We start from the raw sequence: 14,674 nt of genomic DNA on the forward strand, positions 1-14,674 counted from the left end.
TCTGCAGTATTACACTATGTTTTGTGTTTTTTTGTATTTTCTTTAAGCACAACTCTACTGTCTGGAATCCATATCGGTTTCTCCTTGTTGGTGAATATATCCTTTTCACGTTGGCGCCATTTTAATACTATATTCCTTTTCTATATAGAAAACAATTACTTCAAGTTATTGCTGCTAAAGGTGGTTCTACAAGCAATTGAATCAAAGGTATACTTAGTTTTTCACACATGGCTTCTCCATTTTGGCTTTATTTTTGTAAAATAAATCATGACACGGCTGTACTTTCTTTTTCACACAACTGTACATGTATAACTCCCAGTGTTGTATATAGGAGTGTTTTGGGAGGTTTATAAGTGAATGGAACTCTACTTAATAGGACTATTTAATCTCTCTCTTCTCCTATCCTCTTTAGCAAAAGCCCCTTAACAGGTTCTTGGACTGGAGTAAGGCTGACAAAGTTAACACCAAGTTATTGGAATGCAATGTTTTGCTGCAATAACTTGACTTTAGGCCTATGCTAATGAGATGTAGAATGGCTGTTTTATATGCATATAATTAGCATTGAGAAAACATGTTATCCTTAAGGAAAATAACGTCCATTACTGTTTAAGGTAACATTACTTTATGTCCTGATTTAACTGAGCTTTAATTAACAAGCTACATATGCTATAGCCAGATATTGATGCTGATGAAATTGTTGGATCCATGTTTTAGGACAATTGTTCAATCTTGACACATATTCCTCACTGTTTAAATGATAGAAATATTGTTATTTCTTAGGATTTCTCCTCAAATCATAATACTTGTAATACCTTAACTGCTGTGTCAAGTATTAGATTTCATCACATAAGGAAATATCATTCTGCAAATATATTGTGCAACAATTTAAAGATGTGATTATTTATTAATTAAAAGCCATAAATATGACCAGATAATATGCAATGTTTATTGTAATTCACAAATTAAACAATGTGCTTGCCGTGCACCTTTCCTTTGAGTATTCATATGAGTGTATACTGTATACTGCATGTGAGTCAGTGATTTATTACTTACCAGTGGCTATAACCACCTTTGTGCTCACAATATTATGATAAACTACCATGGAGTACATTAAGAGAAACATGAAATACAAAAATAGATATTATGTAACGTAAAGTATAGCAAAATTGTACAGTGCCTTACTTGACCACTCCTAAATATCAGTTGAAAATAAAATTGCTAATGAACTGGAAAGTATTAAATGGACATTTTGAAGTAAACGATCATCAAATTTTAATGTCTGTATGAATTTAAATTTGGAATGTCTAAACAATAGATTTTTTCAAATACTATTCGATATGTTTAGCAAAATATACAATATTTCAAATGCATTACTGGACCATGATTTATTTAAAAAAATGCACCTGAAATAAATATAATAGCCCAACTTCAAAATAGTAAGTACTGCAAAATCTTAAAAACCAAGGGTTTAAAGAACATAGCATTGAAACGGGTTTCTATTATGCTATCATTAGCATATTTGTAACTTTTATAATTGCATTGTGAGCAAAAGTAGGGTTAATTTAAATTATACAGCACATTTACTTCTAATTTTGCAATTTTTATTGTTATTAGAATTTTAAATTAAGTGTTAAAGCTCTTCTCTGAGACGCAGGTTAATTGTATCATCTATATTCAATTAGCTTTAATGGAGTGCATATATAGCAGTGGTGTCCATTGTGCATATCCTCTTTCTTATGGGGAAATGCAGTAAAAGCTATTATTTTGATGTCCTGATAAATTATGTTCTATATTATGTTACATTAACATAATGCATGACTAATGCTCCATGTACACATGAGCTGTGGCAGCATTTCTGAATTTTAATAAATCTGGCTAATGTCCACTGCATTTCATGATTAATTCTAATTAAAACTACTTTTTCTTAATATACATTGCTATATTTGCCTAAATGTTCAACTGTCACTGGCATTTCCCAACCACAAAGTTTTTATTGCTAAAAGAATCTTGTCTTCTGAAAATTATTTTATTCCATTTGATGTCATTCACATGTACCAGGTGCTTATGTACAGCGCACAGTGACCACTTTAAGGCCTCAAAAATTCGTTCAATTTACATCTTGCTGTAGAGCATGATTCATGGATGTAAACTAGAATATAAATTAGGAGAATTATGTTGTAGTTGGGTTTCATCCTTTTCAGCGATCAAAAAACAACAAAATATACAAACATACTGTATTTATTATTACTTACTGTATTTAACAAACAAAAAATAATCATATTGCCACCTTGCTAATGAAAAAACCTACATTACATAATCTGACTAATATCTCCTGTCTGATCTCATGCACTCATTAAAAAAAATGACTGAATCCTCTAAATGCTACCATTTATGGCCATGAATATATATGTGTGGTAGCAAGTACTGTATTGTAGCAAGTACTGGTCAAATAATTGGACAACTCAACACAGAATACTGTATGAAGAGAACATATTTTGACTTTGGTTTATTTGTTGTCACAAATAGGCTTAGTTCAAGTGACATTGAAGGCTGCACATTGTTCCAAAGGCATTTCATAATAGTTACATAATAGATTAACATTGTGGATTTGTTTGGGAAAAAAAAGACATATAGGCATACCCCGCATTAACGTACGCAATGAGACCGGAGCATGTATGTAAAGAGAAAATGTACTTAAAGTGAAGCACTCCCTTTTTTCCACTGATCGATGCATGTACTGTACTGCAATCGTCATATACGTGCATAACTGATGTAAATAACGCGTTTGTAACAGACACTATAGTCTCCCCGCTTACGCACAGCTTCGGTACAGGTAGGGGGCTGTTATTGCTGTTCAGGACGTGCTGACAGGCGCATGCGCGAGCTGCCATTTGCCTATTGGGCAATATGTCCTTACTCGTGAGTGTACTTAAAGTTTGTGTCCTTAAACAGGGTATGCCTGTATTCATTGAGTTCAACCTTTGTTACATTCTAATTGACATGATTCTCATCCTATGTTTATACTGTAGTTCTAGTTCTAATTATCCAGTTGAACGCAATAAAAACCCCAGTGGCCAACATTTGTCTTATGAGAGGAAAAAATGTATTTCATCAATCAGATTTCTCCTTGAATTAATTATGTTCTGATGTTTTCATTTATTTTTCATATTCCTGTATACCTTGCCTTTCTTTAACAAAAAAAATGTTTCTTTTCTAAAGGAGTAAAGGGATAAACGTTTCTTGACAATATCTACTGTACAGTATATACTTCAGTCTGCATGGGTATTTAAATGCCTTTTATAATTGCACTTACAATACATTAAATAACCCTTTCTGTACCTGCTTGTGAAATTTAATTTCTTCTCATCTCATTTCTACTGTTACTGGAATGAAACGTTGTTCTCTTGAAAGTTCCAAGTATAATTATATTGCTCTTAAAGCTTTTGTGTGCGAAATCAGAACCTGGCATAAGCTTCGATTCCCAAAAAAAATCAAACTCGTAAGATTTTTAGATCCCAAACCCCCAATTTATTGAGAACCTATACCAGAACACCACACCAGGTGCCCATCTCTACATCAGAGATAAAACTTGGGGTGTTTCTTGCCAAATATTTTTTAATTATTTAACATTTTTCATCAATTAAACTATTTTAGTTTCCAAATTCTTTTTATTATTTTAGACATAGTTTAAGATTTTTTTTAATGCTTTATTTTTCTACTTTAAAATGTCCACATTTATTTGGCCTTTTTTCCATAATTTGGTAAAAGTTCTAAAACAAACAAACTGAGTTTTGGCAAAACCAAAACACATTTTTTTTTAGTACCAAAGCACAAGGGAAAATGCTTATCTTTAGTTATTAAAAACCTACTGTATGAAAAAGCATGAATGTGGTGCAAAATGTGTCAGGTCATATGGATGACATCATTGCGACATCCACGACATCTTGCGACGTTCAAGGAGGTGATTTTTTTTGTTAATGAACGCCTGATAATTTTATATACAGTAGGCCAGTGTTATACTGCATAGTCCAGCTTTACGTAACTAATTGTGAGGATAGAGCGCAGGTTCCGCCCCATCAAGCTGCAGTCGCCTGATTGGTTCTGGATTCTCTCCTGCCTGCAGGAGTAATCCTGCGTCTGATTAGTTGATCCTACTAATTTAAGCTCTGACTCTTCCACCAGGAAGTTGGCTGAGAATAAACTTCTTGTGATGTCGTGCTGGTTGCAAGCACTCTGCCTTTGCCTTGCCTGGTTCTGCTTTTGACTCCACTGACTTCAACTACCCTTGACCTGCCTAGTGACCCCTATCATCCATACTTCTCCAGTCCTCAACCACGGCCAGTGCCCCTTACGATCCATACCTCTCCAATCCTGAACTTTGGCTAGTTACCCCTAAGATCTGCACCACTCCAACCATGACCCAGCTACACGACAACAAACCTGCACACCAGACACGGTCTTGGGGCTTCAGGTCAGTATTTCCAAATCCCCACTTTGGCATTGCGGTTCTGTCCTTTTTTTGGCAAACACCTGTTACAGTATGCCCACACAAACATGGACCCCTCTGAGGTGCATCGAGTTCTGACCTTGAACGCCAACCGGTTCAAAATACTGGAACAGTACCTTGCTCAAAATGAAAAATGAATGGCTCACATCTAGCCATGGTACAATCCGCTACACCTAACCGCTATGGTGGAGACCCCTTTGGCTGTCAGGGGTTCCTAAACCAGTATTTTAGTAAGTTTGAACTGGCACCTTCCCGCTTTGTGTCTCAGCGATCAAAATTGGAATATATTATGTCACTGTTAACCAATGAAGCTTTGGCTTGCGTATCACTATCTGGGAGCGAAGACCAGACCTCACGCGTAACATCTTTATTCACACAGCATCTCTATAGGGTCTTTGACACTCCAGGATGCCAGGTAACGGCTTCCTCTTCCCTCCTGCATATCTCTCAAGGCAGTCGATTGTTGGCCCTTATGCAGTCGAGTTCTGGACTTTCGCCACAGGGACCGGATATAATAATGAAGCACTGATCACGGTATTCTGGCAAGGCCTTGCCGAAAATATCAAGGACAAACTCTCTGAGCTGGAACAACCTGCAGAATTAGAGGATCTCATCACTCTACTCATCCGCATGGATTAACGTCTACAGAAACGGAGAGCCCAGCGCAGAGGAGGCATTTGATCTTTGCACCCTTGTTCTACACCTTCCTTTCCCAACAACTTCCTGGATCCTGAGGGCTGTTCCACCCAGGGGTTGCTCCTATTCACTGTCCCTTCCAGAGACCCACGCCATGAAGGAGTACATTCAGGAGAAACTTCAGAGGGGCTTCATCCGGAAGTCATCTTCTCCTGCCATGGGCCGTTTTTTTTCTTTGTAAAGAAAATGGATGATTAACTACAGCCATGCATCGACTACCGGGGTTTGAACAAGATCACTGTAAAAAAAATGGTGTCCATTTCCCCTTATCTCTGAAGTGTTCGATCGGTTGCCGGGATCATCCATTTTAACAAAACTGGATTTTCATGGAGGCTACAACTTGGTCCGGATTCACCAGGGCGACGAGTGGAAAACGGCATTCAATACTTGTGAAGAACACTATGAGTACTGTGTCATGCCGCTCGGACTGTTTAATGCTCTGGCAGTATTCGACAGGTTCGTTTCTGGACCAATACGTTAACATGTATCTGGATGACATCCTGATTTTCTCCAAATCAGTACAGGAACACCCTGGTCAGGTGAAGCATGTCCTGAGACGCCTAAGGGAGAATCACCTATTTGGGAAACTTGAAAATGTCAGTTTGACCAGTTCTTCACTTCCTACTTGGGTTACATAATTTCGGCTACTGGTTTGGCTATGGACCCAGCTAATGTAAAGGCCATTCAGGAGTGGCCACATCCCACCGGCTTGAAGGCCATTCAGCGATTCCTGGGTTTTGCAAGCTACTATCGTCGGTTCATACAGTACTTTTCTTCAGTCCTGGCTCCTATATCGGCATTGACCGGAAAAGGTGTTGATCCTTCGCAGTGGCCTGCTAAGACTTTAATAGCTTTCGAGAATCTAAAAAAGGCATTTGAATTGGCCCCAGTCTTAGTGAACCCGGATCCTGCTCTACCCTTCACCCTGAAAGTGGATGTGTCTGATGTTGGGGCAGGGGCTGAACTTTCCCAACGGAAAGACGAGAAGGCGAAAACACATCCTCGTGCATACTTTTCCAAGAAGGTCTCAGTGGCAAAACACAACTATGATGTTGTAAAACGGGAGCTCTTGGCAATTAAAATGGTGCTACAAAAATGGAGACACCTTCTGGAGAGTACTGAAAACCCGGTTACTATTCTTACCGACCATAAGAATCGTATGTACATCGAGGGCGCAAGTCGTCTGTGTTCTCAGTAAGCAAGGTGGTTACTGTTTTTTTTCACATTTTAATTTCATTATCTCTTACACCCTCACCTCTAAAAATGTCAAAGCCGATGCTCTATTCCATCACATCCTGATGTACAGTGCAGAGGATCACGAAGAGCCGATTTTACCTGCCTCATGCTCAATTTCTGCCGCCAGCTTTAACATCTTGGAGTACATCGTTAAAGCAGAGCCCCAGATTCCAGTGGGTCTCGACGTCCCTGAGGGTCGTCTCTCGGTATCCACGTCTTTTCTACGTAAGGTCCTGGAATGGGGTCATAGCTCCAAGAGCGCCTGTCATCCTGGAGAGAGGAGGACAGCAGATCCGGAAAGATGTGAGGACATTCGTGGCCACTTGTCCTGTCTGCGATTAGATCAAAATGCATAGGAGTCACCATACAGGTCTGTTACAGCCTCTCCCAATTCTGGACCATCCGTGTTTCCATATATCTATGGATTTCATAAAAAAAGGCTCATTTAATCCCTTTGAGGGGCTTGTCCAACGCCTCCACCTTGTCTGAGGTGTTCATCAGGGAGATCTTCTGACTTGATGGGGCACCACAGTTCATGGTGTCAGATTGTGGATAACAATTCATATTGAAGTTCTGGTGGGCCTTTTGCCAGCAACTCCAGACTTCATTGCATTTCTCATCCACCTGTCAACCCAAGTCGAACAGAGCAGACAAACCAGTCACTCGAGGGGTATATCTGCTGTTTTGTATCTGAGAATCAGGATGACTGGGTGGAGCTATTGCCATGGGTGGAATTCTCCAACAACAATTTACAGAGTGAGTCATCGCAGGAATCATCATTCTTCTCTAACTATGGGTTTCCCCCCTCAGTACTTCCTTCACCAAGGGCTGCGTCCTAGTGGTGGATAACCATATACAGCAACTATAGGAGTTATGGGGGAAAATACAGGAGAACGTCAGAGAGCAGTGACCACCCAGAAAAGGCAAGCAGATAGACTACCCCTGTATACAACCTTGGAGACATGGTGTGGCTCTAAACGAAAAACATCAAGATAAAGGCTCCCACTGCGAAACTGTTGCCAAAATTTATCGACCCTCTTCCGATCATTGAAAGAGTCAACTTGGTGGATTTCCGGCTACGCCAACCACCCACCATGAAAATTCCGACCGTCATTCATGTCTCTGTCCTAAAGCCATTTGTACAGTATCCATCTGGCTCCACTCACGTGGCTCCTCCTCCACCTCTCCTAGTGGATGGACAAGAGGAGTTCGAGGTCCAGTCTATCCTCGACTCCAGGAGGTCAGGAGAGGGTATTCAGTATCTTGTAAATTGGAAGGGATTTGGTCTGGAGGAATGGTCCTGGATTCTCCAGGATCAACTCCATGCTCCCTGTCTGGTCCAGGTCTTCAACCAGAAATATCCGGCCAAGCCATTACCTGGCGTTCCTTACTTCTCCAACCTAGACCTGGATACCCACAACTACGAATCTGCATTCCGGACGCGACTTCACGGCTTTAGGTCATTGTTTCTATATCCCCACCTCGGCCTCGTGGTTCCGTCTAGTTTGTGGTGAGCACTCGGTACAGTATGCTCAGCCCCACAAACATGGACCCCTCTGACGTGGGTCGAGTTCTTGCCCTGCACGCCAACATGTTCGTCAAACTGCAACAGAAAAACTAACGCATGGATCAGATCGAGGCTGCGGTACAATCTACCGCAGACCAGATACAGCATGACACGTTCAATCTTGCCCCTCTAGCATACATACTTATACTTCTTGATAAAGGACATCTGTCTGAAACACGTAGGAGTGGTGTACCTCCATTTTTTATGCTTTTTCCAACCAATAAATAATTATTTTGCTAAGACCTGCTCTTCTGTTTGCTCTGCGCTGCACACAAAACCCTTTTGGATATCTCTGGATCTGGACACGGCTGCATGCATAGGAGAGTTCCTGGGGACAACAGTGAGTATACTTATATTTACCCACGTATCATCCCAATGAGGAGGGGAAGGGTATAGCATTACCTACCCCTCATCTTCAGGGAGACATAGAGCCCCTGCATGGGTGTAAGACTGTTACTGAAACAATACAAAAGTTTATTACTAAGAGTTCCCAGTGCTTGTTCTCCCTTTTATCACTGATTATCACTATGAAGATAGGACCAAACACTTGAGCACCACCCATTCTCTCTATATACTGATCCTCTAGCAGCGGCTGTCCCGGAACCAATTTCTACCCATGCAGCCTCTGAACCTCGACTCCCTACACCTAATCGATACAACGGAGACCCCCTCGGCTGTCGTGGGTTCCTAAACCAATGTTTTATTCAAATTGAACGTACCTCTTCTCGTTTTGTCTCTCAGCGTTCAAAAGTCGCATATATCATGTCTCTTTTAACTGACTATGCCTTGGCATGAGCATCTCCTATCTGGGTGGAGCAAAGATCGAAACTCACATAGCTGTCTTCACAAAGGAGCTCCGAAGGGTCTTCAACACTCCAGGACGTCAGGTATATATTGCATATATTCCAAGAAGGTCGAATGGTGGCCCATTACGTAGTTGAATTATGGACTCTTGCTGCAGAGACCGGATGGAACGATGAAGTACTAGTAGCAGTATTTTTAGCACTGGTAGCAGATGAACTCGCCGTACTGGAACGTCCTGCAGATTTAATGGATCTCAACGCTCTATGCATCCACATGGATCAGCGTCTACAAGAAAGAAGAGCCAAGAGCGCCCAGCGCAGAGGAGGTATACATTATTTTCCTACTCTTTCAGCAGCTCCCGTTACCGACAATTCCCCAGACCCAGTGGAGGCAATGCAGCTTGGTGGTAACAGGCTATTGGCCTGCGAGAATCAGCGCAGATGCAGTTGCGCCCTCTTTATGTATCGCGGTATCGCCATACATCAGGCTCTAATTTGTCCCAATAAATCAGGAAATACAAAATTCCAGTGAGATCCGGGAGACACACTGGGAGTATTACAACCTTCTCATTCTCGCTGAGCAACTAGGTTACTTCTGTCAATCAAGTTAATGGGGAATTCTTTTGCGGTCAAGAGTAGAGCATTTCTGGACTACGGGTCAGGCAGTAACTTCATTGACCAGGGTTTTGCAGAAAATACATCAAATCCTGCTGGTACAGAAATAATCCCCTGTAGGACTAGAGGGGATTGATGACAGACTACTACAGCCAGCGTTCATTTCCATTGAGTTGGCGCTGTTGCGGTTGGAGACAGATACAGATCATATGGAAGAGATTAGTTTAGACTTTATCCACTCTCCCACTGTTGACGTAATTCTAGGATTTCCATGGCTGCAACGTCATAATCCACTTGTGGATCGGACAGTTTACCAACTCATCCATCAGAGTCCTCGATGTCTGGAGAAATGTTCCATAGCATTGCACTCTGCCTAAAATTTATTTATGGCCGGAGGTAAATTCTGACCTACCCACTATCTACTGCACCTTCTGGGATGTATTCAGCAAGGCCAAGTATGAGGAATGGTCATGTCTGTCACGTGAGACCAGGCAATTACACCTTTAAACCGGGATCATTCATTGAGCAAAACCAAGTTGTAAATCAAATTGTTCCTAGGTTGGTGGGAGGACAAGACCGTCTGGTCCAATAATATCTGTGGCGCGAACTTCGTACTATACCGTCGCTATGTAGATGCTATCATTATCATCTGGAAAGGGGACCAGAATTCACTCAGAATATTTTTAGAGGGACATAATATCAATAATTTTAATTTGAAATTTACTCATAATATCAGCCAAACTAGTGTGGAGTTTCTAGACTTACAGATTTTTATTGATGAGAATATAATTCATACGAAAACGTATTTTAAAACAGTTAACTGTAACAACTACATTAGTGCTACCAGCTTTCACAAGAAAAGCTGGTTAGACAATGTATCCTATGGGGAATTTATACGTTTAAAACAGAATTGCACAAGGAAGGAAGATTACGATTCACAAATAGAGCCAATGAGGCAAAAATTTGTTGAGACAAAATACCAGAACAAAAAAATAAGTTGTGCAATCCAAAAAGTGAATAGTCTAGATAGATCAAAAATGTTGGAATACAAAACTAACACACAAGAAAATACAAGAGGAAGCAATTCAAGAATTCCCTTTATAACTAAGTTCAGCACACAATCTAATGATATTAGAGGAATTCTTAACAAACATTGGCATGTGTTACAAAAACAGTGGAGATGGGAAATGAATCCCCAATAGGTGCTTCCAATATCCGGAGTCTGATAGCAATGTACAGTAGCGGCAGCTTTTATTCGAACAAATCACCGGCTTTTACCTGGCATGTTCCTGGAATGCCACGATGTTCACCCGGAGCATGCCGCGCTCCCAGCCAGGCGCATGCCCGGCTGACGCGCGGTTGATGAGTTAATTGATAATGGTTCAGGATTTACTAGGCTGCAATGCTTCGCGTGTCCGCCAGATGGCATAAATTCATGAATTGTAATGCAGTATATATATATATACTGTATAACAACAACCCCTATAACCCCTAACATACACATACAGTACTGTATATGCACATCAATGATACTATAGGCCGGCGGGGGCGAGATGTGTTTGCAGCAGAGAGAGATCCGCTGCTCTCTCTGTGCAAACATCGGCACATTAAAAATTATTTGAAATACATTTTAATTCATAGTGTAGATGTGCAGGGGGTCTCCGGAGCTGAACCACGTTGGTTTCAGGTCCGGGGACCCCCTGCTTCCCGAGATACAGGCCCCTTTATGATGTGCCGGTATCCCTCTGCATTTAAAGGTCCCGATCACGTGACCGCGGCATGTAAACAAAGCAGAGGGATACCGGCACCCCCTAAATGGGCCTGTATCTCGGGAAGCAGGGGGTCCCCGGACCTAAAACCAAAACGTTTCTGCTCCGGAGACCCTCTGCACATGTACAGTATAAATAAAACACATATATAAATAAACACTCGTTCCTTACCTTAGCGGCTATGTGCTATGGTAACGAAGCAGCATTTCTGTATTTTAATAATATTGTACAGTGAGCCAGAAATTAATGCTCAGGGGACCCCCTGCTCCTGCACAATATTATTAAAAATACAGAAATGCTGCTTCATTACCATAGCTGATAGCCGCTAAGGCAATGAAGGGGTTAACCCACCGTGCCCGCTTTATTGTGGGTAGCGGGGGTGGGCGAAGGGGGTATTTGGCCCTTGGTTTGAGTTTAGGACTTGCGAGGGGGTTGCGGGTGCACTTAACCCCTTCACGGCCGTAGCAGTTAATACCGCAACGGTCATGAAGGGGTTAACCCCTCCCGCTACCCCCCCGCAGGCCCTAAGCAACCACCGTTGGGGCTAATACCCCCTTCACCCACCCACGCTACCCACAATAAAAAAAATTCACACACAGCAGCCGCCCAAAAAATAAATAAATAAATCTAAATAAATAAATAAATACATGAATATAAATAAATACATTTAAAATACATTTTTATTCATAGTGTAGATGTGCAGGTGGTCTCCGGAGCTGAACCGCATTGGTTTCAGGTCGGGGGACCCCCTGCTCCCCGAGATACAGACCCCTTTATGAGGTGCCGGTATCCCTCTGCATTTAAAGGTCCCGATCACGTGACCGCGGCATGTAAACAAAGCAGAGTGATACCGGCACCCCCTAAAGGGGCCTGTATCTCAGGGAGCAGGGGGTCCCCGGACCTAAAACCACAGCGGTTCAGCTCCGGAGACCCTCTGCACATCTACAGTATGAATAAAAATGTATTTTAAATGTATTTATTTATATTCATGTATTTATTTATTTATTTAGATTTATTTATTAATTGTGCTGCTGCTGTGTGTGAATTTTTTTTATTGTGGGTAGCGGGGGTGGGTGAAGGGGGTATTAGCCCCAACTTTGGTTGTTTAGGGCTTGCGGGGGGGTAGCGGGTGCACTTAACACCTTCACGACCGTAGCGGTATTAACTGCTACGGTCGTGAAAGGGTTAAGTGCACCCGCAACCCCCCTGCAAGTCCTAAACTCACACCAAGGGCCAAATACCCCCTTCACCAACCCCCGCTACCCACAATAAAAAAAATTCAAGCACAGCAGCCCCACAATTAATAAATAAATCTAAATAAATAAATAAATACATGAAGATAAACAAATATATATATATATATATATATATATATATATATATATATATATATATATATATATATATATATCAACAATCCCTATACATATATATATATATATATATATATATATATATATATATATATATATATATATATATATATATATATATATATATACATACACACACATGATGAACCAATATACAAATAAATGTAGAAGGGTTATCAAAATCATACTGTACTACAAATAACACTTCTCCATACAGACACACTACATTACAATGAATTTCCTTTAATAATCCTAACTGATCTTACAGTCTAAATCATCAAATGCCAATGAAACACCTCACATTCCAAACAATACATTGCATTTACATCAAGCATGTCAAACTCAAATGCTAACAAGGGCCAAATAAACAAGGTTTAAGTCTAGGTGGGCCGCAAAAAAAAAAAAACTTACATTTTCATAGAAACGTAGGTTTATTTCGAAAAGTAGTGTGTGTGTGTGTGTGTGTGTGTGTGTGTGTGTGTGTGTGTGTGTGTGTGTGTGTGTGTGTGTGTGTGTGTGTGTGTGTGTGTGTGTGTGTGTGTGTGTGTGTGTGTGTGTGTGTGTATGTGTGTGTGTACCTCACAAAACGAAAATAAAAACTAAAAAATGTAGAACAGGGAAAATAAAAACTAAAAAAGCCAGATGTGAATGACTTCTGAACCCATTAACCAGTGTCAGGATGCCCCTCTTGATTTCCAAAGCAGCAATCCCGCCTGGAATCTTACCTGATCCGCAGTCCCTCAAGGTACTATACTGCAGGGGAGGTGTTTCCTACCTGTCTTCCGATGTCCCCCGCGTGAAACTTGAGTCAGATCCGGAAGAAAGCAGAATAGGTTATTTCGGTGTAGGTATAGGGCAGTTAAGATAAAAACGAGAGACAGAGAGGCAGAGAGAGAGGCGCAGAGAGAAAGGCGCAGAGAGAGAAGCGCAGAGAGAGAGGCGCAGAGAGAGAGAGGCAGTGAGAGGCGCAGAGAGAGGCGCAGAGAGAGAGAGAGGCAGAGAGAGAGGCGCAGAGAGAGAGAGAGGCAGAGAGAGAGAGAGAGAGGCAGAGAGAGAGGCAGAGAGAGAGGCGCAGAGAGAGGCGCAGAGAGAGAGAGAGAGGCGCAGAGAGAGAGAGAGAGAGGCGCAGAGAGAGAGAGAGAGAGAGAGGCGCAGAGAGAGAGGCGCAGAGAGAGAGAGGCAGAGAGAGAGAGGCAGAGAGAGAGAGGCAGAGAGAGAGAGGCAGAGAGAGAGGGAGAGAGAGGGAGAGAGAGGCACAGGGACACAGGGATACAGGCACAGGGGCAGAGGCACAGGGGCAGAGGCACAGTGACACAGGCACAGGGACACAGGGACAGAGGCACAGGGGCACAGGGGCACAGGGGCACAGGGACAGGGGGACAGGGACAGGGGGACAGGGACAGGGGGACAGGGACACAGGCACGGGGGCAGGGACACAGGGGCAGAGGCACAGGGACACAGTGGCACAGTGACACAGGCACAGGGGCAGAGGCAAAGGGGCACAGGGACAGAGGCAAAGGGGCACAGGGACAGAGGCACAGGGGCAGGGACACAGGGGCAGGGACACAGGGGACAGGGACACAGGGGACAGGGACACAGGGGACAGGGACACAGGGGACAGGGACACAGGGGACAGGGACACAGGGGACAGGGACACAGGGGACAGGGACACAGGGGACAGGGACACAGGGGACAGGGACACAGGGGACAGGGACACAGGGGACAGGGACACAGGGGACAGGGACACAGGGGGCAGGGACACAGGGGCAGGGACACAGGGGCAGGGACACAGGGGCAGGGACACAGGGACACAGGCACAGGGACAGGGGCACAGGGACACAGGGACACAGGGACACAGGGACACAGGGTACAGGGACACAGGGACACAGGGGCCGGGACACAGGGGCAGGGACACAGGGGCAGGGACACAGGGGCAGGGACAGGGACACAGGCACACAGGGACACAGACACAGGGACAGAGGGACCCAGGCACACAGGCACAGGGACAGAGGGAGACAGGGAGACAGGGGCACATGGACACAGGGACAGAGGGACACAGGGACAGGGACACAGGGACAGGGACACAGGGACAGAGGGACACGGACACA

This window comes from Ascaphus truei, chromosome 4, assembly GCF_040206685.1.
Source record: "Ascaphus truei isolate aAscTru1 chromosome 4, aAscTru1.hap1, whole genome shotgun sequence".
NCBI classification, from domain to species: domain Eukaryota; kingdom Metazoa; phylum Chordata; class Amphibia; order Anura; family Ascaphidae; genus Ascaphus; species Ascaphus truei.